At 44.7% G+C, this 26676-nt stretch overlaps 1 long non-coding RNA gene across 1 annotated transcript; it reads left to right on the forward strand.

Moving 5' to 3' along the window:
* Positions 1-468: 468 nt before the first annotated feature.
* LOC136659256 (uncharacterized) lies at positions 469-18115 on the forward strand. Its single transcript, XR_010794835.1, has 3 exons — positions 469-545; positions 2529-2647; positions 17483-18115. It is a non-coding gene; the product is annotated as an uncharacterized lncRNA (long non-coding RNA).
* Positions 18116-26676: the final 8561 nt, after the last annotated feature.

The raw sequence follows: 26676 nt of genomic DNA on the forward strand, positions 1-26676 counted from the left end.
AGGGAGCCTCACCGCAGCGAGCAAGGGGCCCCTCCAGAGCCATTCCAGGCAGCGGCAGCAAAATGCGGTGAGGCTCCCTGCAAAACTTAGTGCTTTGCCCCCCCCAGCTACGCCACTGCCCCCTTCCAGTCCTTGCAGGCAGAGACACACCCTTAAAGTCCCTTTGTAGGCACCTCAGGCTGAGCAGGAGAAGCCCACTGGTCGCTCCCGGCAAGTGTTTCTTTGTTGGGAGCAACAAAGATTCCCAGACCCGGAGTGACAAAGCGGGGGGGGGTGAGCACAGCCCCCGTCGCCTGATTGGAAGAGCGAGGTGTGCGCCTGCGCCCCTGGCTGGCTGGGCTGGTGCCGGCATGCGCAAAGCGCGCGCCTCCTTCCCATTCACTCGCTGCGAGCAGCTGGGCTGCTCCGCCTTTTGGAGCCACGTGCAAGCTGCGCTGGGAGGAGGAGGCGGGTCGGCGCTGCAGTAGCAGCCCGGCGAAGGGGGCGGTTTGCAGGGAGCCTGGAAAAGACAAAGGAGGCGAGAGCGCGCCGGCTTTGCGCGATGAGTGAGTGGAGAGCACAATAGCTGGTCTACTCAGAAGTGAACCCCTTTGTCTTCTATGGAGCTTACTCTCAGGAAAGTGTGCACAGCCTGAAACCCGATCCTTTCTGTATCGGACTCACAGCCCAATCCTAGCCACACTTTCCCGGGAGTAAGCCCCATTGACACTAATGGGACTTGCTTCTGAGTATGCATGCCTAGGATCGGGCTGTTGATGAGCCCCATGCGTGTGATCCTCCTATGGGTGCCTGGTAGCGCGCACCCCACTGTCTTCAGTGGGGCTTCCCTCCCCAAGCTAAGCCTCTTGCACCAGATTGACTTCTGAAAGTAAGAATAGCCTGCTCTCTATGGGCCACCCCCCTTGTCATTGGCGTGAGACACCCCCCAAGGCACACCTGGTTGGAAAGAGAGGAATCCAATGTGGTGATTCATGCAGGGGCACATAAGAGTTGGGCTTCTTCTTCCCCCAGTCTGGGGAACCAGACTGTGGGCCCAATCCTATCCAACCTTTCACCACTGATGCAGTTATGCTAACTGGGGGCCCAATCCCATCCAGCTTTCCAGCAGCGGTGCAGCTACCATGCAGCTCCGAGGTAAGGGAGCAAATGTTCCCATAACTTGAGTTCTCTGTGACTGCTTCTCCACCACAGGATGCAGTGCAAGCCCCATTGGCAGGGCTGCACCAGCACTGGAAAATTGGATGGGATTGGGCCCTGGGTGTATGTTGCATCTGTTGTGGGAAGGGTAGTCATGGAGGCCTCCTCAAGGTAAGGGAAATAACCTAAGGGCTGCATTGCAGCTGGAAAGTTGGATAGGATTGGGCCCTGTGTCTCTCTGCAATAGGAATGGTCTCCTGCAGGGGTGTGGCACCATTGTGTGGCAGAACTGATGAGAAAGAGGTGATTTCTGCAGGGATTCGAGCAGTGACCCATCAGGGAAACTCCTTTGGAGAAGAAGGGATGCTGCTGTATCTCTACTTCACAATTATTTCTGTTAACCCCATGCAGAGTTGCGTGTCCGTGATTGAAACCGACAGGAGGGAGGTGTGATCAGAGCAGTGACTCCTGCATTCATGCAGAGACCCACCAAGTAGACTCCTGCCTGAGAGTCCCTTGGAAACTTGTGTTTCCAAGCAGAACTGATGAGAAAGAGGTGGTTTCTGCAGGGATTTGAGCAGAGACTCATCAGGGAGACTCCACTGAGAAAAAGGGATGTTTGTTTCTGCCAACCCAATGCAGACAAAGTAACCTGTCCTGGATAGAGACTGATAGGAAGGAGGTGAGATCAGAGCAGTGACTCATGCAGGGACCCATCAAGTAGACTCCTCCCTGAGCAGCACTTCTGTCTGTACTGGGGCAGAATTTTTGTACCCAGGGGAGGCTGATTAGAAGGGGGAGAACTAAGAGCAACGAATCACAGAGCAGACAGCCTCCTCTGTGGGCGGGCACATGCCTTGTCTCTCACAGGAGCCTTTAATTACTTAATTTATTTTCTCTCTACACACTAGCAGCTCTCTCTAGTGTGCACCAGCTAGCAGTTTGGGAATTACTGGTGCAATGAGCTAATATATAGCACAGTGTCTAGTTTATTTTTTTTAATTGTATTTGTTTTTAATTCATGCCCTGAGTTTTGGCCAAGAGGTCTTCAGAGCTGCAAACATATAAATAAAATCTGCAGTGCAATTAAATTCAAAATTAAAAACTGTGAGACCAGCTACTACAACTATTTAAAAGCAGGTGACTGAGATTAGTTCTTATGGCAGTTGTTTACAACTCAAAAGCCTGAGGACAAAATAGTGGTTTTTATACTGCCCTCCAAGAAAGGCTGATGAATAGACTTGGCAGTAGAGAGTGTCGCAAATGGGAGGGTTGTTGAGGCTGAACCAAAAAGTTCTCAATTGAAAACTTTAGGGCTGAAATTGGGGGGAGGTAGAGAGGGGTTGCTAAAGTCACACATACCCCAGTTTACTTCCACCTTTCTTTTGCAGTGGTAGAGCTGCTCTCTGCTGTACCTTTTTTATGTCTCAGAATGCCCCAGTGAATGATACTACAAGGGTCATGGGGGGGGAGTGGTACCATCATCTGAAAGCAGTCAAGAGGAATGTTGGTGAGTATTGCCCTTGATCCCTAAAAATCATGCTTCCACCCCAAAATCCCTCCTCTGTCCAGTTTTGCAGGCCGTGAGTTGGGCTGCAAAATGTGGAGAGCATTGTAACTCAACCCTACGTTATGCGTTGTTTCCAGAAAGATGACAGCTCTGGCTCCTGGAATACTAGTTTTCACATTTCTTTACTGCTGGGAAATGTATTTTCCAGCCTCAGATTTGTAGCATTAAGTTTCACAGGGAAAGGCTGTGGGTGTATTTGGTCAGCTGCCTGTATGAGTAAGCCTAAGGCAGTGGCAGGTAATTGTTGGCAATGGTGGCAGCCTCCTGTTATTTCCTCAGGATGTTGTCATGCTTTACAAGGTTCCAGTTTGATGCTTTCTAACAAGAACATCACACTGGCAACAGTAAACAGGTTGACCTTCTCCTGCCCCCTCTAGCAGGTTGCTCTGGAAAATTCTAGGATCATCTTTAGTTAAATGATATTGTTTTGCACATTTGCAAATTGTGTACTGTGGGGAAAATTGCAATGCTTAAAAAAAAAAAACGTTCTGTAAAATATATCCATAAAGAGAGAGGATGGTGACTAATGATTTTAATTCTAGGAAGCACCCCTCCTCCCACTATTTGAAGCATTTTCTGTCCAATGTTGCATATGCACAATAGGGACCAAATATGTACACCTGTGGGCTGGGCAAAAATAAGTTAACAGAGAATTTACTGTCTCAAGAGCAATGTATATGGGTAGCCAAATTGTAGCACAGGATGCCAAAATGCATGTCCAGTCAGGTGTAAGCCCCATTGAGCCACACCTGTGGGCTGGGCAAAAATAAGTTAACAGAATTTGCTGTCTCAAGAGCAACGCAAGGTGACCAAAAAGTAGGTGGAATAAGTGTTATCATTTACTGTTCACCTACTTTTGGGTCACCCTGTATATATGGGTAGCCAAATTGTAGCACAGGATGCCAAAATGCATGTCTACTCAGGTGTAAGCCCCACTGAGTTTAATAGGACTTGCTCCCAGGTAAATGCATATAGGATTACTGCCTTGTATAAATTGTTTGAACATTGGTTCTGGTCTGCAGCAAAAAACCACCACTATAGGCTTAGCTTGAAGCTGGCAAAATGACTCTCTCAGTTTAAGAGCTCAGTTTCGGAAATTACCTTAACCAAAAAGACCTGGTCCATCTCCACTGCTTCCTGCTATAGATATGCTGATAATCCTGCAAAGAAAGCTTTAAAACTTGTTAGCAGCTCTGAGATCAAAGCCACCCTTGGTGAGAGAGGGCTTTTGTCTTTCAAATAGTCATTTAATATGGTCTTTCCAAGAGGTGGTTGTTTTTTGCTTCTCTGGTGCATGGGGGGGCTTGGGCAATGAAGTGTTACTTTTTTCTTTTTGCAAATTACCCAGTCAATTTTCCAGCTTGTTTCACACAATTTCCTGAAATTGACTTCTGAAAAGCTAATTGCTTACCATGCATTAATAACTATCCAGGTGACTTAAAGGGTTTGGTTAGCTCCAAAAAATATTTTGAAAAGCCCACAGGCTTCTCATTTCCCCCCCCACCTCTTCTTCCCCCCCCCCCAACGTTGTGGGCACAATCCAACTCAAGTTAAGCACTTTCAAATCCCCTTTCTAAGTCATTAGGCCTTGAAGTGCATGCTTTAACCCTGCCATTGAAACCAGTGGGTCATAAACAGGCTGAAGTTTGACTGACCATTTGTAGGTGCACTGAGCATCATTCTATCAAAATATTAGTCCCATGAACAGAATCAATAAAGTAAATTAAAAGTTTATAATAAGTATGCTTAAAAATTTATTTAAAATAAAGAAGAACCCTCCCAAGCAGTGGCTGACCTGCTTAAAAATAATTCTCCAAACATCCCAAAGGCTGCAATCCTATCTACACTTACCCAGGAGTAAGCCCCATTGACTATCATTGTCAAAAGCCTATATATGGTAGCCTGTTAAACGTATAGTTCTGTAACACTTCCCCAAATGCAGTCACATACTGCGATCACATAAAGTTTTAATATATTCAAAATAACACATTGAAACAAGTGGGGACCCACCTGAAATTGGCTCACTACCCACCTAGTGAGTCCCAACCTACAGTTTGAGAAACACTGACCTAACATACTTGTTAAAATCAATAGATAACAATATTATGTGCAAGATGCTAAGGTGAGCAAGTATTTTTAGCCCCTTCTTGCCTAACCAGATCTGTAACAAATGGATGTTTGTGCTGAGAAAGTTTCAGTTTGGCTTGGCTTGCCAAACCTGTAGCTACAATAGCCCTTACTCTCAGTATGCTGTAGCTGTATGTTTTTCATAATACACAAGTCTTATGAAAATATTGCCTACATTTGGCAGACTTCTTGTCCTTTAGAGCAGGGATCTCCAAACTTTTTGACCAGAGGGCCACATGAAATATCTGGCGCAGTGCTGAGGGCCAGAAAAGAATTTAAATATAAAATTTAAATAAATAAATTAGAGATGGAACTTAGATGAATGAATAAATGAATGAATAAATAAATTAGCAGTAACCCCTGCTAATTGGGTAAGAGGCACTTTTTCAAGTGGGTGCTCCTTTATTTAGCAGGGGGAGAGTAACTGGCCCACCTCACCCCAGCACTGTCTGTTCTAGTGGCTGTCTGCTGGTATTCATTTGCATCATTTTAGATTGTGAGCCCTTTTGGGACAGGGAGCCATTTAGTTATTTGATTTTTCTCTGTAACTGCTTTGTGAACTTTTAGTTGAAAAGCGGTATATAAATACTGTTAATAATAATAATAATAAATAAGTGAGTGAGTTCATTCACTCAGCTTCTCTGACCCTCAGAACACCCTCCAGATGTAATCAGAGCACAGCTCTGGTCATGTTCAGTCGAGTGGGCCAGAGGCTTTCAGGGGACAAGAGGCTGGCCGTGGGCTGGATAGAGGCTCACTGCAGGCTGCTTCTGCCTCCCGGGCTGGGGTTTGGAGACCCCTGCTTTAGAGAAAGGACTGGAGATTTTCCACCAGTGTATGTGAAAAATCTGCTTAGTCACATTTTTACATATGTTCAATCAACAGATAGGGAAGCTTCAGCCATAGAGTTAATCTATAGACTAAACCACAGCAAGCCCCAGAACAGTGGTAGGGTATATATTTACTTGCAGAAGGTCACAGGTTCCACACCTGGTATCAGCAGCTAAGACTGAGAAAGACTCCTATGGGAAATCTTATGAAGAAGCACTGCCAGTAAGTGCAGACCACGGGTGACTAACCCACAGCACACATGCCACTAGTGGCACGCAGACACTTTCAAAGTGGCACTCACTAAGTCACTTGACATGGCCATGCACATTTATGCAGGACTCCATGGCTGCAAGTACGCAGTGTTTTTCCCAGTTCAAAGCCCAGAAAGAGAGCAAAAAGGACCTGGGCAGAGCAGAGATGGCAGGGTGGAGGCTTGGCTGATCACATGGGCCAGAACCACTCAAGCAGGGCCAAAATAAGGTGGAGTGGCACATTCAAGATTATGTATGTAAAAAGTGGCATGTGTCCTGCTGTGGGTTGGCCCCTCCTTGCGTCAACAATACTGCCCTAGATCTGTCTTGGATGGCAGTAATGGTCTGACTTCTATGCTATGACATCATAAGTCACCCCACCAACACCACTGAGTCCCACACGTGGGTGCAAGAAAGCTGCTTAATGCACATTGTCAGACCAATGTCAGGGCATCTGGGGGGGAGGAGGGATGTTCATGCCTTCCCAGTTGCAAGTTGCTTGGCAAGAAAAGAGACCGGGTGGTTTGAGACACAATATAAACAGGAACAGATTTCACATGATCTCTGTTTCAAATGCAAAGCCAGAAATAAATCACAATGCCGAGCATGTTTTTGGAACTGCAGGCCTTAATTATGGTCAGATCACATGAAGAACCTTTGGGATTTTTCCCCCTTCACCCAGCATGGTAAGGTCAGGGGAAAATCTGAAAGCATACAGTAAAATCCGCCTCCCGCGTAATAGCATTCCACCCTGTTACAGTTAGAGCTGAAACCAAGCCTGAGGCAGACATAACATCCCTGCTTTCCTAACTGTGGTTAGGAGATTGAGAGCTTGTTGTGGACTGCCATGTTTCCTCTCTTTCTTCTCCCCCATCTTACACAACTCCTCTCTCTTTCCTTAGTTGAGCTGACCACTGATGTTACTGCATCACTCCCTGCTGGTTTGTTTCTGGGCCAATTCAAGGTGTTGGTTTTGACCTTTAAAGCCCTTTTCATGTCTTGGTACCAGTGTATTTGAGAGACCACCTTCTTCTGTATAGTCTGGTCCGTTTGATCATCTGAGAGGGCCCTTTTGGTTGTGCCATCATTAAGAGAGGTTAGGGGGGTGGCAGCAAAAAATAGGGCCTTTTTGGTGGTGGTGTCTGTACTGTGGAATTCCCTCTCCTTTGAGCTGACCTTCCTCATTGTTTACCTTCTGGCGAGGCCTGAAGACATTTTTATTCCAGAAAACCTTTGATGGCGTGTAAGATGGTGTGATGGCTGCCATTTTAGTAAATAATGTTTTAATTGACTGATTTATTGCTGCTGCTTTGTTTTATTGTCTATTTTGTAGTTTTATTGTATTTTATCTTTTGTGTATTTTAATCGTTTTAGCCACCTTGTGTGCCCTTCGGGGGAAAGGGAAGGGCACAAATAGAAAAAAATAAAATTATAATAAATAATATATTAACCTAAGAAGCTGCCGCCTACTTAGGTGAAACCATTGGTCCATCTAACTTAACTGTCTGCACCGACAGTGGCTCTCCAGGAGGGCACAAGGGAGAGCACCAGGATGCAGGTCTCTTGTTATCTGGTGTGCTCCCTGGGGCATTTGGTGGGCTGCTGTGAGATACAGGAAGCTGGACAAGATGGGCCTATGGCCTGATCCAGTGGAGCTGCTCTTATGCTCTCCAGGGTTTCAGACAAGGTTATTTCCGATCTCTGCCTTCTGTAGTCAAAGCAGGTCTCTATCACTAAACTATGACTCCATCTCTGATAATACTTTCCATATATACAGGTGATGCCTTTGTATCTGTGAGGGATCTATTCCCAGACCCTCCCACAGATACTGAAAACTGTGGATAATCAAATCCGCAGTTTTTGGCCCACGTTGGCTCTGAACAAGACGCTCTGGTCGTGTCCGGAGCCCTTCTGAGTCTTTGTAATGGAAGATCAGTAGATCATCAGGTGGATGATGTGGTGTTGACAGCGATTCCCTGTTTTGACAGCTGTTTGACAGCTCTGGGAAGGGCAGGGCTGGCTCCACAGCTGTAACCAATCAAGGCCAATGGAGACCTGGATGGACACCTGAGCTTCATTTGACCTTGATGGGACTTTGAATGGGCATGGACTGAAGGGATGGCTCACCTGAGCCTAATTTGGAGCTAATGAGGTAGCTCACAGCTGAGCTGCATTTGGATCATGAGACATCCAAGGATAAAAGGCAGCTTTGGAAGGAGACAGAGCTATCCTAACCCAGGACCAAGAGTGGGATGCTGACCCAGCTGGAAGCTGGATCCTGACCCAGAGGGAGGAGCAGGACGCTGAGCAGAGGGAGGACCCTGACCCAGAGCCAGAAGTGGGATGCTGACCCAGAGGGAAACCCGGGCGGACCCACACTGGGAGAAAGGGACTGCCAGAACTCTGCTGGAGGACACAGAAGAGAGGATTGCCAGGACCCTGCTGGAGGAGACACTCTGCTGGAGAGAACACTGCTGGAGAGGAGGAACTCTACTGCAGAAGACTGGACTGGGAATACTGGACTGGGAAGACTGTACTGTGCTTTGGAGACTGGATTGGACTTCTACTGGAGGCTTCAGACCTCTACCCACTAAGTTAAGTGGAGTTTTGGGGAGGGAAAGCCTCTGGACAAGAGGACTTGCAGGGAGTGTATGTGTTTGTAGCAATAAATTCTTGTTAATTGCTTGTTAACAATAAATCTTGTTAATAGATAAGAAGTTCTGTGTTCATTCCTTTGCACACCACAGCTGTGCTTCTTGGAAAAGGGGTGTGTTAATTAGCCAAAAAGCAGGCATTAGAAGGGAGTTGGGATATTTGGCAGAACAGTCTTGGAGAGGCCACATGTGGCCTCTCCAAGGCTTAGAATGCCTCCCAGACACCTCTGGAACAAGATTCTCGTTGCATCTGGGAGGTTTGCAGTAGGGGGGAATCCAGGGGTTCAGTATCCATGGTAAGGCAAATCCATGGATACCAAATTCACAGATAAAGGGGCCCCACTTGTATGTCTGTTAGATGGGGGACCAATCTGTGGAATAGTAAAACTATATCCATGAATAACTTTTTAGACTAGCCATAATAATATCTGGAGAAAAAGTGTAATTTTCCCCCAAAAAGGGAGTTCAAGTTGCACAAATGGGAGAAAGGGATAAAAAAAACTTGTTGTGCATTAGTCTTCTTGAAAACTGTCTCATACTACTTGTTCATTGGTCTTTTGCCCCTTGGAAGCTAAAACAGATCTATCCCAAGGCATGATCAATTTGCCAGTGAAGGCAGAGCAGATGCAATGCGCATTTGCTGGACATGTCCATATAACAGGGTTGACCAAACTTGCTTAATGTAAGAGCCACATAAAATATTCTTCACATCTTTGAGAATCACAAGAGAGATGCTTGCGAGACCACAATATTTAGCAATCATTAAAATTTTTAAATTGATTTACTCACCATGGACATTACATTTATATTTTAATCCAGTTGACTCATTTTATGCCTGGTAGGTAATTATAAAGCCTGAAAATTTCTTATTTACTTTTTATATTAATTGTGATGCAAAAAGGAGCTCAGCCAACATATTTCGGAGAGCTCCACATTATATTTGAAAGAGCCACAGTTTGGTCATCCCTGCCTTATAGTCAGGCTTTTTTTTTTTTTTTTTTTTACCCAAATAGCAGAAAGATTCCTGGTGTCCTTGGATCCAAGGTAGTGGCGTCACTAGAGAGTGTGGGGGTGCAGGCCACACTGTGTGACGCACACAGTGGGGTAACACTACTCCTCACCAAAAATTTTAAAATAATGGTATTTTTGAATAATATCATGTTATCAGTCGATGTGTAATTTCTTGTAGAATGCAGTGAAACAAACTGTGTTGAAATATCTCTATTCTGTCAAACGTTATAGCCCAAAAACCAGCAGGGGCGGGTCAGTGGTACTTCACCGCACCCACTGCTTGGGACGTTGTCCTGTCCATTGTATGGGAGGAGGTCCATCATAAGGGGTGACACACTGGCTTCCTGCATTGGGTGTTGCAAACCCTCGTGATGCCACTGATCCTAGGGTCTTAATATTGAGATACTTGGAAGAACTGGGTTTGAAAAACAAAACTGAGCTAATATTGCAAATACAGTGATAACAACTAGAGTAGTCGTCTCTTGTGTTCCATGGAATTTACCCAGGGAACTTAATTCCTGTGTTTAGGATTATGGCTTTTGTTCTCTTGCCCCCATGCCTTTTCCTCCTTCTCTAATTAGACACTCTGCCCCCTCTACTTTGTGCCCTACGCCTAGCTTACTGGAGTTTTATTCCCATTTCTTGACTTTTAAAACATCTGCATGTAAAAGCATTCCAGATTAATGGAAAGCAGAGACCTGGAAGAGGTACTGTCTTTTTATACCAGCCTTGTCCATGTGTGTTCTACCAGCAGCTGAAGAAGCAGAGCTGGTGAAGCTCTTTTTTTTTCAGCGATGGGAAAAGTCACACTCTCTTGATGCCTGTAAGTCAGGATGCTGTTAAGAAGCACAGGAGCAGAGCCAATAAAAGAACAACAAAAAGCAACCAGTCTCTTGTGACGCTCTTTTTTTTTTTTTTTTTTTGGAGCCTCCACTAGTGGTGAAGCCTTCAGATACTGTTTATTCTACATAAGCAAACATGACCAAATGCCAAACCTCTTTTGTCATCAACTTTCCACTTCTCACTGCTTGGGCTATCATCTTCAGAGGCCCTGCCCACACAGTTTATAGCGGAGGCCTGTGATTCATGCCATATGATTGGAGATTACCCAATCAGGGGGTGCTTGGATGCAGGGAATTTTGCAAACCCAACCTGTCTCTACCTGGGCTTCTTTTCCCACAGCAATTTTCAATCTTTTTTCATCTCGCACATTGACAAGGTGCTAAAACTGTCAAGACACACCATCAGTTTTTTGCACTGCTGCTAGGGGGCTCACATCCCCCATGGCCCTACTAATAATTGACTCCCAAATTCCTGTGGCACACCTGTGGATCATTCATGGCACACCAGGGTCCCTTGGCACACTGGTTGAAAACAGCCGGTTTACACAGTTTTCAGCAGATTGGGAGAGGGGTAGTGTATTCTGCAAAGTTACTGTAACAAGCACTGTGGCCTTATTTTTAAATGGCAGAAGATCCATTATTTTCTCAACATTGAATAGACTTCAGTAACCAAGTTGGGCAGCCACTTGGATTTAAATTCTAGCTGTTCTGCAAGGAATGACCTGCTAGGACTTCTTGCCACAAAAAGAGGCCTCCTTGCATTATTGATCTTCCGGTCTTTCCTTGCTGGGAGGCAGGGGTGTAATTCTGCCATCTCTCTGCTTTGAATGTGACTGAGTGTTTCAGTCACCGCCAGTGTAGACATGCAGCAGAATTATCTACCCTTAGAGACAGAATTGCAACTCACACAAGGAGTTCTTATGTTTGCAGCCACAAAGCACAGCACAGTATATGCATGAACAGGTCCCTGTACACCTTTCCATGTGAATGACTGTACCTGTGTTGATTTACATGCCAACACTGAGATTGGGACCCTGGAAAATGCAGAGAACAGTTAGTTGCATGTTGCATTAAATGGGTGAATAACTTGAGTGTTTGTGCAAATCAACCACTATGCAGGTACAGTCCACTGACTACACATGTGAAGGATGTCAAATTTTGATAGGGTTTAAGAATAAGTTTTTCAGATGTAGCACTAAAAGTATGCCTAGAATTTTGACATGGAACCAAATAAAAGTGCACCAAGTATTGGAAGTTAGAAGATACTTAACCCAGCCTTGCTTTTGTCCTCCCTCTGTAAAGATGAAGAAGTTCAGCACAGAAATTGTAATAGCTACTAAGTTAGAATGGGAGGAGATGATCTGACGCAGAGTGAGTAACAACAGTGGGACGATTTAGGCAGTGGGGGAGACAGAGTGATGGTTAGGGATGGATTCTCTAAACATTTACTTAAGCTTTGTGTAGTCAAGGGTTAAAGGGCAGGCAGTTTTCACTCTACAAGAAAAATAGAGGAGGGTTTTTGTTTTCCTCTCTTACATGGGAGGAGAGAGCAGAGTGTACCAGAGCTTTCAAGAGTAAAACTGTGCTGACTGTTGGAGAAATTTATGATGGCAATGAGTTCAGGAGCGTAAACATCTTTACCCTAACTGAGATATCATTTCTTTGCACCCTTATGTCAGTTTCAACAGCCTGAATCATAAAACCTGGATTTGAAATGGCAGCTACCAAGCAAAGGAGCTAGGGCTTAGTCATTTTAGCTTAATCATCATAAACTGCAATCCAGAGTCAGGCCTTTGTAGTTTAAATTCTCTGCAAAGCAGAGAATGTGGGTATCTCTAGAAAGGGAAGTTGTTTAGACTGCCATCTCCCTGCCAGCCCTAAGTAGATGTCTTTTGTTATCTCCTCTGCCTCATTCATTCTGCCTGTTCATGCTCTCCATTTTAAAAACAAAGTTCCTGGGAAGAGAAAAAGGAAATGTATAGAATAGACAGGTGTTCTAGAACCAGGAGACCCTCTAGGCTACCACTCTTCTCCACACACTTCCTTTTCTGCTTCCAAATCTCTACATTTTAAAAATTGAGTGTGAGGAGGAGAATCTAGGGTGATAGAGACAGCAGTTAGATGCAGGCGGGCACATGACACCAGCCACTAATCCAGCACCAGAACTGATCCCTTCACCCACCTGAATTGTCCTGAACTGAGGGCTAGACTTCAAGGCATTGTACCGACATATGCTTTGTCACCAGGTTAGCCCTCCACAGGGTTGTACTGACTGGGGATGGCTGATTGGGCAAGTCTCTAAATCAGCCATTTGCAGCCAGTGTGCTGTGGCACATTGGTGTGCTGCAGATAGTTCACAGGTGTGCCGTGGGAATTCATTAATTATTAGGGTCATTGGGGGATGTGAACCCCCCCCACCCGCAATGTGGTGTGCCTTGTCAATTGTCAAAAAAACTGTTATTGTGCCTTATCAGTGTGCTGTGAGATGAAAAAGGTTGAAATTGCTGCTCTAAACTCTTCAGGTTTGCAAAAAAAACAACAGTGAAAGCAGCAATAAATTATCCCATTTAATAAATAAAGAGAGTAATTATTTATATCCCATTTGTAGGGACTCTAATTGGTGGCTTGGTGAGAGGGTAAAGCATCCGTTCCTCATTCTTATCCACTGATTCTCCCCTACAAATATTCCCCATCCTCTTGTCCTGCAATCACACTATCTCAGCAAATGTGGGTCTGGAACACTGATTTGCCAAGTGGCTTTGTAATTCTGTCTTCAGACTGCAGCCCTAGGTGTACTTATTTGGGTGGAGATCACATGGAACTAAACAGGACTTACTCCGTGTCAGCATGCATAGAATTGAGTTGCAAGATCTTCACTCTCTTTTTGCGCTGAGGCTCTTTCCAAAAAGAAATAAATCCTTGCAAACTGATCTCAGGTTTTACCAAGGAAAGGGTCGGTTTTCTTGTTGCTTTCCTAAGGACAACTGTTAAGAGGCTCCTGAAAAATTTAGGGCATATAGTCACATGATTTGAATATTCAGGAAAAAAGAGCCATTTATCATTTGATGCTGGACAGATCATATGAACTTTTAAAATAAAGTCAATAGAAATTTGCAGGCCAGGACGCAAAGGACACCAGGCGCCAGTGTTTCACTACGGGCTGTGGACCGCACCTTGAGAGGGTGACACCTTGAGAGGGTGGCCAAACTTGTGAAATTCTTGGTATTTTCATGTTATGTTTAACCATCATGTTAGATAGCATTTGACGGATATTTAATGCATAACGCAATGAAACAAACTGCACTGAAATATCTGTATTCTGTGAAAAGTTATAGCCAAATAACCAGAATAGGAAAAACATACCTGCCTTGTGTAACAAAAACTGGATTTACTCAACTCAGCTGACCAATGAGACTGATTGTTCTGAGAGCCAATGAGGTATTATTAAGACATTGCAGGGAACCAATGGAGACTGAAGGTTGCCAACTACTACTTGCCAACTACTGATTTGTTGGGTGATCTATACTGTCATGTATTTAAATAAAGAAATGAATAAAATTAATGGGGGTGACACCAACCCAAGTGATGTCACTACATTTAGGCTGTGCATATAATGTAATTTATTCTGTATGGTCTGGTATGGGAAGAGGTTTACCATGGGGGTGATTCAATGACTTCTCGCAACAGGTGCCACTCCCCCTAGTAATACCTCTGCCAGGCGTATCTGTCACTACAGCTGTGGCATTGCAGTCTAATCCGTTTATAGCTGGAGGAGGCAGGAGAGAGACCCTGACCAAATGACTGGTCAGCTTACTGTAGAGTTCGTGTGATATTGAATCTCCATTGAGCTCAATGAATGTAGGAAGCAGGGCCTACCAGCCCAATCCTTTTCCTTCCATCTGCGTTTTCCTTGCCCAGAAAGTTCACGTAAAAAGAACTTCCATTGTATTATATCAGGCACATTCACTTTCTCCTACCTTGCTTGCTCTGGAAATAAGCTCTGTAGTGCAATCAGAACCGACTTTGTTCCAAAGGTAGGTTCAGCCAGTTACCAAACCGGATTGACTTCAGGGTACAGCTGAACGATAATATTTCATGGTTCAAGTAATTGCTTTGAATCATTTGCTGAGTGGGACTTTAAAGCACATCTACAACCACACAATTGCACTGGGGTCTAAATGCCTCACAAAAGGTTATAAAACTAAGTTGGTGTCAAAGCCGAAAGCTAAAGCCATCTTTCTTTCCGAGAAAAAAAGAAAGTGCTCCACAGACCGTAAACTTTCAAGCAGTGCAGGGCTTTCCCAAGAGAATGACATGAAACGGAAATGTGCAAAGTTAGACCTTTAAGCAAAGCAAGAAATATGTACCATTATCAGCTTGTTCTCTCATCCCCCTCCCCTTTTCATTAAGAAAGGAGGGAGAACATTAACCATTTAAATTCTGCATAGAATCAAATGGATAGAGCTGTAGATTTATCAACACCCCCTCCCCAAAAGTGAAGATGTCAGACAATTTAAATACAGGCAATATTTAACATTTGTGAACATACACTCTCCAGTTCAGAGAATGTTAAGTCACATCCAAGACCCATTGAATTCAAATAAGAAGCTGCCTTGGGCCACTGATTAGGTAGTGCTTTCTGTTCCTTTGCAAAGATGACACCCCCAAAAATTGACTGGGATGTCATTTAATATGCTTTTTCCAAGTGAGAAACAGTCAGCATATCCAGAAGAAGGTCTACCCCAGCATCTTCTTTGCAAAGGAGCCAGTGATGGAAAAGACTCACCTGAAGAGCACTAACCTGGAGGAATCAGTGGCCCAAGGCAGCTTCATATTCATGCTACCACCTCAGAATTTTCCTGCCTCACTCTGCTGCATGAGTGCATTAGGCTTAAGTCCACCCACATAGAAAGCCACAAATCATTAAGGGTTGGATATCAAAGTGATGGGGAAATCAAGCAATGGACCTCATGAGTGAACCAGCCCAGACTTTCCAAGTCAGGACTTTATTCTGTACAAAGGAGGAAGGTTTAGACAGCTGCCAAGTTTAGATTGTTTGTTTGTGGAAAACAGACCAACAGCTTACTAGAAAATCAGTGGATGGAGGAAATTCCAGAATTCATGATTATGTACAAGCTAACGCAACAAGGTAGGCAGGCAAGGAACATAACTCTAAATAGGAATACAAAAGCCATTTGATTCACCTTTAGTGAATAGTGATGTGCTTTTAATCTTCCCCAGAGCAAGCAAATAGAAATGTGTACATTTCTAATTGGTTACAATTAGCATAATTCTCCTTGAAGGTATGTTTGTCTTATGAGACTATCCTTTCTGCTCTTCCCCAGCAGCATTCATTGCTTTTGGTACCAATCAATCAATCAATCAATCAATCAACAGTATTTATATACAGCTTTTCAACTAAAAGTTCACAAAGCAGTTTACAGAGAAAAATCAAATAACTAAATGGCTCCCTGTCCCAATAGGGCTCACAATCTAAAAAGATGCAAAGGAATACCAGCAGACAGCCATTGCTGGGGTGAGGTGGGCCAGTTACTCTCCCCCTGCTAAAAAAAAGGAGCACCCACTTGAAAAAGTGCCTCTTACCCAATTAGCAGGGGTGTTCAGTTTTGGGGTCTCCCTAATTTTACAACAAACCTAAATCAAGCCTTAGAAAGGAATATGAACAGATGCCTCACTGCCTTCTACAAGAAGTTATCCCGCTGAATCACACCAGGCTGCATGTTTTAGACCTGTCTACACATGCAGCATATTGAGGTGTTGGAGTGGAATTTCAGACTGCAGGTAGGAGCCCCAGTTTTGATTGCTCCTCCATATGAAAAGCAAACTTCCTGCAGAGTAAAAAAAAATGGCATACCAGGCTGAGGGGTTCTAGACCAGCTCATTCTCTTTTATTGGTGACTTTTACTCTTTGACTCTCTTCTTTTATTGGTGGTCAGCTTTTGGCATGTTCAAAGGTGTAATTTCTCCCATTCATAGTCTGAACTGGTGCTGTCTATCCCACCACCTCAGAAACTCTTACTGCCAAGCTGAAGCCTTTTCTTGAGGTGGTATAATAGATTGTGCCAGGACCAACTGCAGGGGTAGAATCAGATTTGTTTATTTATTGCTTTTTTATCTTGTCTTTCTCTCCCTGAGGGAACCCAAAGCAAAGCATTTATGAATGCTCCCTACATGGTGCTGCTGTTGGCATTGTTCATTTCTGAAAGCTCCCTGCATTAAAAATGAACAATGCCAATAGCAGCACCTTGCAAGCAGAAAACTAGCACAAACTGAACCTAAAGTGTTATGTTTCTACTTGCAGGGAAGTTGCTACAGGAGAAAATTTTTTAAAAGCGGCACAGTTCACCCTTTCACCTCAGGGTTCCACCCACTCATCCTGTCGCATCTGTAAACTAAGTCCAGCATTCTGGACAGACGAGTTCCTTTTGAAAACTCACAAGCAGGATATATTGGAGATTACTATCTCCTCTTCTTTGCCTCCAACCTCTGGTAACCAGGGGTACAGTGCCCCTGAACATGGAGGTTCAATTTAGCTCACTGGTTCCCAGCCTGAAAGCTCACCAGCAGGATATGTTGGAGATTACGATCTTCTTTGCCTCCAGCCTCTGGTAACCAGGGGTACAGTACACCTGAACATGGAGGTTCAATTCAAGTAGTGCGAAATAGGTCCTCAGGTCTTTTGCCTCCAGCCTCACACAGATTGCTGACTCAGCAGTCTGCAAATGACTCGGCAGTGTGCCCCATTCTGGTTGTTTGGATCAGATAAAATGAGACAGCTTAATAGAGAGCAGCCTCTCTCCCCCACTCCAGCACTTGTACACTGCTTCCTTTTTCTTCTCCCTCCCCACAAGTGGAGACGAATCAGCGAGATATTCTACAAACACATGGAGCTGAAAGTCAGGGATTCCTCTTGTTTCCCTCTCATTTCCAGATTCCTGAACAGCTTCCTTTTGATAATTGTCTCTCAGTACTGACATGGCTCACAGTCTTCTGCCTCTCTCTCTCCTCCCCCTCCCCCTTCTCCTCTGTTTCCCACAGTTCAGCCTGGGTCCCATCCACAACAGGAGTTAATTCACCGAGGACAAGATTTTAACGATCGGCAGAGCTGATGGGGCAACGTGATGGGTTAAGGCACATGCAGCAACTGTCGAAGTCAGCCTTAATCATTGCCACAGACTGAGTAAGCGAGCATGAGTATGAAGGTTCCCCAGAATGCTCATTACGCATTATGTAATTCTGTGTGTGGCCTTTTAACCCCACTTCCTGTTTCTGGAAGAAATGACAGCATCAGCAGTCAGCATGTCATAGAGACACAGATGCCCCTGGAAAGCTCACAAGCTGGGCAGGCTGGAGATCACTGTCCCTCCTTGTTTGCCCTCAGTATCTATTAGTCAGAGGGAAAGTGCGTCTGAACCATGGAAGTTTCACTGAGCTCCACAAGTTTCTAGACCCTTTGACTTGCATTGTAAATTGATTACTAATATAGCATCCAGCCAATGCAGCAAAGCTTCTACATGATTCAGTTTTTGTTGCCTGTTGAACGTTGAATCCAGGCTTCACACAGATGCTGAGAACGTCACCGATTGCCTTACAAGATTCTATACTATATGGCAGGACTTCTAACATAAGCTGGCACAGATTTCTCTCAGCCTGACAAGAGGGAGCATTGAGGACAGGCTGTACTTAAAGGACGATTAAATCTTTTTTCTTAAAAATATCTTCTCTTTTAACAGCCTGAGTGATTTCTTTTTCCAAGAGCCTAAAGTTAAGTATATGAATATTTGTTTAGGGCTGAAAACAGTTGTTTGGTCAATTGCAAACCTATTGAGCATATGAAGCTGCCTAGCTTGCCTTATAATGAATTCCATCATTGGTCCATTGAAAGTGTAGTGTATCCCGGTAGTCTTAAGAGCTGAGACCCACCCCAAACGCCAGCCTGCCACATGGGGTCCACTGCCAAGAGCCCAGCAGATGGAAAAGAGTGTGAGCTACTACCCTTCCTTTCTTCCTAGGTCAGTTGGGAAGAGAGACGGTGCCAAAGAATAGCACATCATTAGTGTGCACTCAGTTTTGAAAGGCAGAGAAAGAGGAGGTGAGGCACAGCAGACTGGAGAAAGTGTTCCTCCAGTCTAGTGTTGCAGCAGGGAAGAGCAGGCAGACTGGTGAGAGGCTGAGGGGGCCACTGAAGACTGGGGAGTGTGACCAGAGCAGCCCTTTCAAAGTCTCCAGTGAGATTCAGCTCACCCAAGACCCCTAGCCCTGGCTACTGTTCAAACTGGTGGCCAGAGCCTCAAAACACGGTGGTGATGGTGGTAATGCTCTAAGGTCAGGTCATGACCCACATTTGGGTCTTCACTCACCTATTGAAAACTCTCGTGTACAGTGGTTGGCAGGACTCCCCAAGGTTCCAGACGGGTCTTTCTCAGCTCTATTTAAGATACCTGGGACTTTTCAGGCAGGGGTAGCAAAATGGAGCCTTTTCAGCCATTTCAGGCAGGGGTAGCAAAATGGAGGCATAAGCCTGGCTCCGAATAGGGGGGAGGGGCCCTTTGCACGCTACAGTGAGGCTCTCTGCAAAACTTAGTGCTTTCCACCCCCTCTAGCTATGCCACTGCTACCTGGGAGGTGCCCTTTTGAAAGGTGCACTTTTGCTCGCACCTGAGGGATTGTCCATTCTAAGTTGTAGCCGCTGTGAAGTAAACAATGTACAATATGCCTATTTCCTCCCTGTAAATCTATTGTTTTTCTGTCCAGACTTGTAAACAGTCACTTGCCTTGTATTGCTGGAGCAAGTAAAAATTACCATCAGGTGACCAGATGGGGAATTTTGATAAAAGTTTGCTTCCCCTCTCAATTCTTAGGCCATAAACGGTACAAATCCAGATATTCATGGCAGATAAGACAGTAACATTTATGTGGGGCTTTAACTTTTGTAGACCACTCTCAGAGCTGTTATATGCAAATGTATGCAAATTTAATCAATTGGTTTACACTCCTAAGGTTATTTTAATCAGCTGATGGCATTAATAACTGTAAATGTGTCCAAGGAAACCTCAAAGCAAAGATAAATCCAATCAGCCCTAGAACTACAGCATGTGTATTAAATATAACAAGAATGCTAAAAATAGCCATTCTCAGTTTAAAAAAGGCGCACGATTAAAAACACACAAATTGAATCCTTGGCAAGGACCGTCATTTTTAACTTCCTATGCATCACACTTGCCGTTTTCACACGCTTTACGTAGGAGGACGTGCATTTTGGTAAAGGAGCAGCCAAGAGGTGTTGTCCCACCTGCACCCATTACCAAATTTATTAATTTCCATTTAGTTTGGTTAATGTGGAGTGCATGCCCTCTGCTGGCACATCTCTGCACTTAAAAATTGTCTATCCTTAGCGTGTGCTTAATAATAAAATATTATGTGACTATGCAATAGACCAGAGAGTCTATATTATGTGACTATGCATAAGACCAGAGAGTCTGGTCCAACAAGAAGCTGACGGAACATACCAAGATCCAGGTCTACAGAGCTTGCGCCCTGAGTACACTTCTGTACTGCAGCGAGTCATGGACTCTTCACTCACAACAGGAGAGGAAACTGAACGCTTTCCACATGCGCTGCCTCCGACGCATCCTCGGCATCACCTGGCAGGACAAAGTTCCAAACAACACAGTCCTGGAACGTGCTGGAATCCCTAGCATGTATGCACTGCTGAAACAGAGACGCCTGCATTGGCTCGGTCATGTTGTGAGAATGGATGATGGCCGGATCCCAAAGGATCTCCTCTATGGAGAACTCGTGCAAGGAAAGCGCCCTACAGGTAGACCACAGCTGCGATACAAGGACATCTGCAAGAGGGATCTGAAGGCCTTAGGAGTGGACCTCAACAAGTGGGAAACCCTGGCCTCTGAGCGGCCCGCTTGGAGGCAGGCTGTGCAGCATGGCCTTTCCCAGTTTGAAGAGACACTTGGCCAACAGTCTGAGGCTAAGAGGCAAAGAAGGAAGGCCCATAGCCAGGGAGACAGGCCAGGGACAGACTGCACTTGCTCCTGTGTGGAAGGGATTGTCACTCCCAAATTGGCCTTTTTAGCCACACTAGACGCTGTTCCAGAACCACCTTTCAGAGCACGATACCATAGTCTTTCGAGACTGAAGGTTGCCAACCACAATGTGACTATGTAACTGAAAACATTTTCACCCCATTCCACGTGCCAGTATTCAAGGCAGCTTATGAAGAGAAGAACCATAAAAGCAGTTTAAGTATAAAATCTGCAAAAATTTAGCAGACCAGGAATGCTGTCCAATACTGTTTTTCAAAAAGCCACCAACAGGAAAGAGGAAAACGTTTACTTATTTTTTCACATTTAATACATCACTTTTCCTTCCAATAGTCAGAGTGGTCTGTCTTCCCCCCCCCCCCACTTTTAGCCTCACAACAACCCTGAGAGGTAGGTTAGACTGAGAGATAGCGATCAGCCCAAGGTCACCCAGTAAACCCAACACACCCTTTGTGGTCTGAGTCCACCATTACATCATACGTGTCTGTGGTGTTCATGAAAGTTGACTGTGTTCATGAAAAGACCCAGGAGGCTATAATAATTGTATACTTGACACTTTAGTGATCGATGCAACAAGGGAAGTCCAGCAGAAAGGAATTGCCACAGAGAAGGCTAGTCACCCGCTGTCTGTTTTGGGGAAGATCTGTAAAACCTTCACTGGTAAGGCTTTGGGGCTGTAGTAAATGATGTAGTAAATGATGATGAAGTAAATGGGAAACCAGTGGTTTCCTCCTATCCAGTAGAAATGTATTTTTTTAAGTTCAAAAGTGTTTATCTGTTGATAATATACACCTTTCTCCTGTAAATAATGCCTTGCCTTGCCATGCTCACTGTCGCACAGCTGAAAAGAGAGATTTTCAGATAAACTGAAACCTGAAAATAAGTCATGGTTACCTTGGAAAGGCTACACTGAGTCGGTGGGAATCTTGGCTTTAGAAAGCTGGGCAGGTCAACCAAATGGCGTTTGGAGCCCTGGCTCTTTTGGGAGGAGATGTGGATGGTATCGGTCAGTTCTGAATTTTTAACTCCAGAGACCTTTGAACTATGAAAACAAGCTCTCCTTCTTTAAATAGAAGCTATCATTTCAGAAATTATTTTAAAAAATGTCTTAGAAGGGCAAATCAGTATAAGGGGCAGTGAACCTTTTGACTTCACTCTGACAAGCTGTGCAAAAGGAACCTTTAAATTGGTGTCCTCTTATATTTAGCAAGGAGAGAGTAACTGTCCCTCTTCACCCCAGCATGGCATCTTTTCCAGTGGCTGTTACTGGGGATTCTTCTGCTTCTGATTTTAGGCTGTAAGCCCTCTTCTGCTTCTGATTTTAGGCTGTAAGCCCTTTGGGGACAGAGAACCATTTATTGATTCAGTTTGCTATGTTGCCCACTTTGTGAAATACTTTTTTTTTCAAAGCGGAATATAAATACTCTCAATTACAAAAATATTTAAATCAATTGAACCTCAATGCTTATGAATCAGCTAAGATTTATTTAACTGGCTCTGCTTATAAATGCACAAGCAGGAAGTTCGAGCAGCAGGAACAGCTGGAAAAGGAAGCAATCCTGATCTTAGTAAGCATTGCCTGAATACAAAGGCCGAAGAAAGGCTGTAGCAGGAGCCCCAGTGTCTAAATGCAATTCCTGGCTGACTTTTCCAGTGGGTGTCAGTAGCTCCACATAGCCCAGAAACCACAATCCAGCAAAAAGGCTGCCAGGGAGGGTTTAACCACAGCTTGTTGTAAAGGGCAGCTCAGGGCAGTTGCCAAGTAAAGTGCCAAATTTAGGATTAAGAGCTGGCTTTTGAAGGATCCACGGAGATAGGGTAATGCTTGCTCAGACTTTTTGTGAATCAGATCACGGGTAGATGAGGACAAGTGAAAAAAAACAACACAGGCAAGTAAACTCTTATTCGAAACTTGACGGATATTAGCAACAGCGAGAGGCAGAATGCTGAAGCTATGGGCTGAAAAGACCTTCTAGTCCAAGATTTGGTTAGATTTGAGTTTCCCAGACCATCAGAACACATTCTCCATCCCCTGTTCCTCTTATTATTTGTGCACTTCTCAAGTTAAAAACCAAGCCTCAAATTCACAAATAAATATGTGAATAGTGTTCACTTGTGCATAGAAATACTCCTCTTGCAGCAGTGCTTTTTCTTACCAGGAAGAGTCAAAAACCAGAACTCCTGTGAAAAGTTTATCTGAGAAATTTTAATCCACCCTATGAAGTAGATCTACGGGCTAGTAGTTCATCAAAGAACCAATGAATCAGTTGCCCTGTGGTCAGAAGCTTCCAAGTGACTGTAGCAGCTATTAACTCTGAGAGCTCATACAGGCATCTATACAATTCTCTCTCTCTCTCTCTCTCTCATACTACTGCCTACTCACACAACTCATTTGTTTTGTTTCTGACAAGCCTGGTTTCTTCTTGAAAAAGAAGATCAATGAAGAAGCCACAAAAGTCACAGGCTCCTGGAGGCCTCTGAGCATTGAGACATTCATTCATAGCCTTGCTGGGTGAAGCAGCACAAAATGGCTTTATTCTGTAAGATTATCTTCATTGTTTGGTTATTTCAGAGGAGCACACCTAAGTCATTACAGCAAAACAAGCTGCAGATGTGACCATCTAGAGCAGTGTTTCTCAGTGTTTGTCCTCCATTGTACCACTTCACAAGGTCCACCTATCTGAAGTACCATGGGAGGTAACTGGCAATGACATCATTGGGTTGGGAGATCAGATACCATACAACAAACACCAGTAGGAGGCTCAGGGTGGATGGGAGGGCTTTTTCGAGTGTGGACAAGTATGCTTTGGAGCCTCCTACCACTACTTGTCATGTTGTGTTCTTGGTCTTGTGGCTGAGCAGCAGGCATCCCACAAGTAGCACCTGATATTACCTCAAGTACCACTAGTGCCACTGGTTGAGAAGCACTGTTCTAGAGCAGTGATCTTCAATCTGCCCCCATCACTGCCCAGAACCCTCCACCATAACGCCCTCTCAGCACTATTCATTGTAACCAAATAGTCTTATTAGAGAGAGCAGAAAAAGTTACACTGAATCCTGACACTAGTAAAAGCTATTTTAGCATACTTGCTAAGAACCTAAGCACGACTGGGTCACAATCATCTGGTACCTGAAGGGGTAAACCAGGTGCCCCCCCCTTTGCCTAATGGTGCTCTAGTCCAGTGGTATTCAACCTGTTTTATTCCTGTAAGTTACCGTGGCTCCACAAGTGAGGCTTCTCAATCCCATTAGGGTCCCAACCCCAAGGTTGAAGAATATTCATCTAGTGCATGTGATGGGTGCCTCACAGCCCAATTCTATGCTGACTGGAGCGCAGGACTGCTGTGGCACCAAAAATGACTGCCACTGCATCCTGAGCACAACTGGGCAGCCGCTCCATGGGGGAAGGGGACTTTTGTCCTCTTCCCCCAGGTAAGGCAAGCAACCCTGCAATGGGGTTACGTGATTCTGCGGCAGCCCTTGGAATCAAGAGCCGCAGAATCAAGAGCCAGTGGCCCAACACGGAGGCTCTGGATATGGAGGAGCAGAGTTCCTCTGGTCCCGCCTCCCTCCTGCCCCGCTCCCTCCACCAGCAAGCCTCCTCCCCGCCCTCCACCTGCTTCCCCCACTCCAGAACACCTCCTCCCCCCATACCCTCATCTACCTCTCCACCACTCAGCAGTTCATGTGTCCACCAAGTGGCGGAGCACTGGTGATCCACCAGCATGAGACCAGCACAGCACTAAGCTAGCAACTTTTGCTTTTTATCCAGCACCTTTGAGGTGCTGGACCAGTGCTGAGGGCCACAAATATGTTTTACAGCACAGCTGTGATACTCACTGCTGGTGGAGCAAGCTCAGGATTGGGCTCTTAGTCTCTCTCTCTCTCTCTCTCACATACACATATATACCTATCCACCCACAGAACAACCTTCCACCTACCCTCATCTCCACATTGCTACATCTCAAATGACTTTTGAAGTCTGTACTACAGCATAGAGAAGGGCTGGGTCTTTCTTTCTTTCCCCCCTTTTTGGAAAAATGACTTGAACCCATGAAGGAGCTGGTTCCTGTTACGGCCTCCAAGACTATTTCAGAATTTTATATCACTGGTAGTAAGCGCATACAAAGGGCTGTGTTTCAGAATGAACTAAGCACTCTCTTGGACTGGAGAGAGAAGCAGCTCCTCTACAATGACAGTCATCTCTTGTTCATCATGGCCTCTTTCCTTCCTCTCCTCACTTGATTTGTTTGTGTTTCTGATTCCTTTCTTGTCTTCTTCACTGTTGAAATTAAAATTGTAAGTGCCTTGAGACACAGACCATTCTTTTTGTTGCTTATATTACTCTTTGAGAGAGAGTGAGAGAGAGAGCAAGAGAGATCTTTAATTCAGGAACAGCAGTTGATCCCTTTTGACTTTCCAGTATGTGATCTGGCACTCCAAGTCCAAACACCTTTGTCCCTTTCATAACTACTGATTTGTGCTTAAGGTAGTTGACATAACAAATGGTGAAGGATATATTATCAGCTTTCCTCTGATGCCAAAAATTCTGGTAAGCCTTGGGCTGTGGCAGCTGCTGGCTGGCTGGCAGGCAGTCCAGGCCTGAACTCCATTAGTTGTCACATTTCATATAGAGAGACAAGGTTCCCGTCCTATGCTAACAGCTGTCTCTTTTAATAGATTGCCCAGTTCCCAGCCATCATCCCTGTTACTTATTGATTAATTTTACTTTTTAATGTCTTTCTTCTTACATGCCTTGTATCCAGTCAAAAATATAAGCCTTTGAGGAAGAAGGGGGCAAATTCTAGATGAGTAATAGGAGACAAATAAAAAGGACGGAATCCAGAGAACTGTTTTGAGAACATGCAAATGCTTGTATGTACTCAGTAGGATTCTTAAAAATCTCCCCCTCAGCTTTGAAAAGCAACCATCTCATCAACTTTTGAAACATCCTTGAATTTCAAAAGCAGTTTGCTGTTTAATGGGTGAGGGCTGCTGTCTAAGAAACACAAGTACAAAACCATCAGCCAAGGCTGTATGTTGGTAACCCGGTAACACTCAGGGAGAGCACCAGTCAGATATTCAAGAGCAGCATGTATATCCTTCCTTCCTCTCTCTGCTGAGCAACTGATCTGCACCACTGGAGAGTATCTGATCTGGGTTAACAGTGGTTCCTAAACTGTGGGTCCATGGACCACCAGTGGGTCATGACACAATTGTTGGTGGGTCGCAAAACTGGCAAGGCAGGTTAAGCTATGTGCATCAAGGGTTAAACAACCTGCTACTTGGGGGGAGCATTGCTGTTCAATCACCATGATAGCCACAGAGGCTTGAGCGGTTGGTAGAGTGAAACTTTTTTTAAGTGGGTCTTGATGCTAAAAAGTGTGGGGTTAAACATATACCAGTAATTTAATCTGGTTCACTACATACAATTTTCAAAGGAAGATTTTATTTTTTAAAAATGGGATGTACCTCTGCCCAAATTGAGCAAAACTGAATTCATGAACCACTGCTCACCATGAAGTGTTTCAGTATCACTGAGTGCAAATCTGGTAACAGAATGCCAGCATGGTTAAACAGAAGAGTCATGAACATCAGGACAGCTGAGACTTCCCCCTTTGAAAAGGGAAGGAAACGAAAAGAAACACAACCTCTGGCTCAACAAAGTAGGCCAGAGGCAGAAGAGGGCCATTGCCAGGGCTGGACTCAGATTGGTACCTTAGGCTGCTAGTTGATGGTTTGTGTGCCCTCCTCCTGGGGAGAACTCCCACTTACAGATGGGATGACAGCACCATCCCCAACATGCCTCCTCTTAGTGGCTGCTAAGGAAAGTTCTTCCACAATGGACTTTGGGAGTTATTGACCCTATCAGTCCTGGGGGCAGCTCTTCATCTTCATGTCAGGCTTGGAGAATCTTGTAGACATTTGGCTGTCAGTTATGGATACTGAACTGGGTGGGCCTTTGGGCCAAAGGGAATTCTCATATTTACTATTGCCAGGGCTTATGTCCGTTCACCAGTTAACTTAGAATCAACCCCAACAGATGCATAACAGCTGAGACCCTTATCACTCTCATCTCCCTGTGATAAGGAGACAGGCAAGCACAGTCGAGTTGCCTATTCTGGTCCGGTTAATAGATGTTTACGATGCTTTCTGCAGGACATGCAAACTGGC

Source organism: Tiliqua scincoides, chromosome 8 (genome assembly GCF_035046505.1).
Source record: "Tiliqua scincoides isolate rTilSci1 chromosome 8, rTilSci1.hap2, whole genome shotgun sequence".
Taxonomy (NCBI): Eukaryota; Metazoa; Chordata; class Lepidosauria; order Squamata; family Scincidae; genus Tiliqua; species Tiliqua scincoides.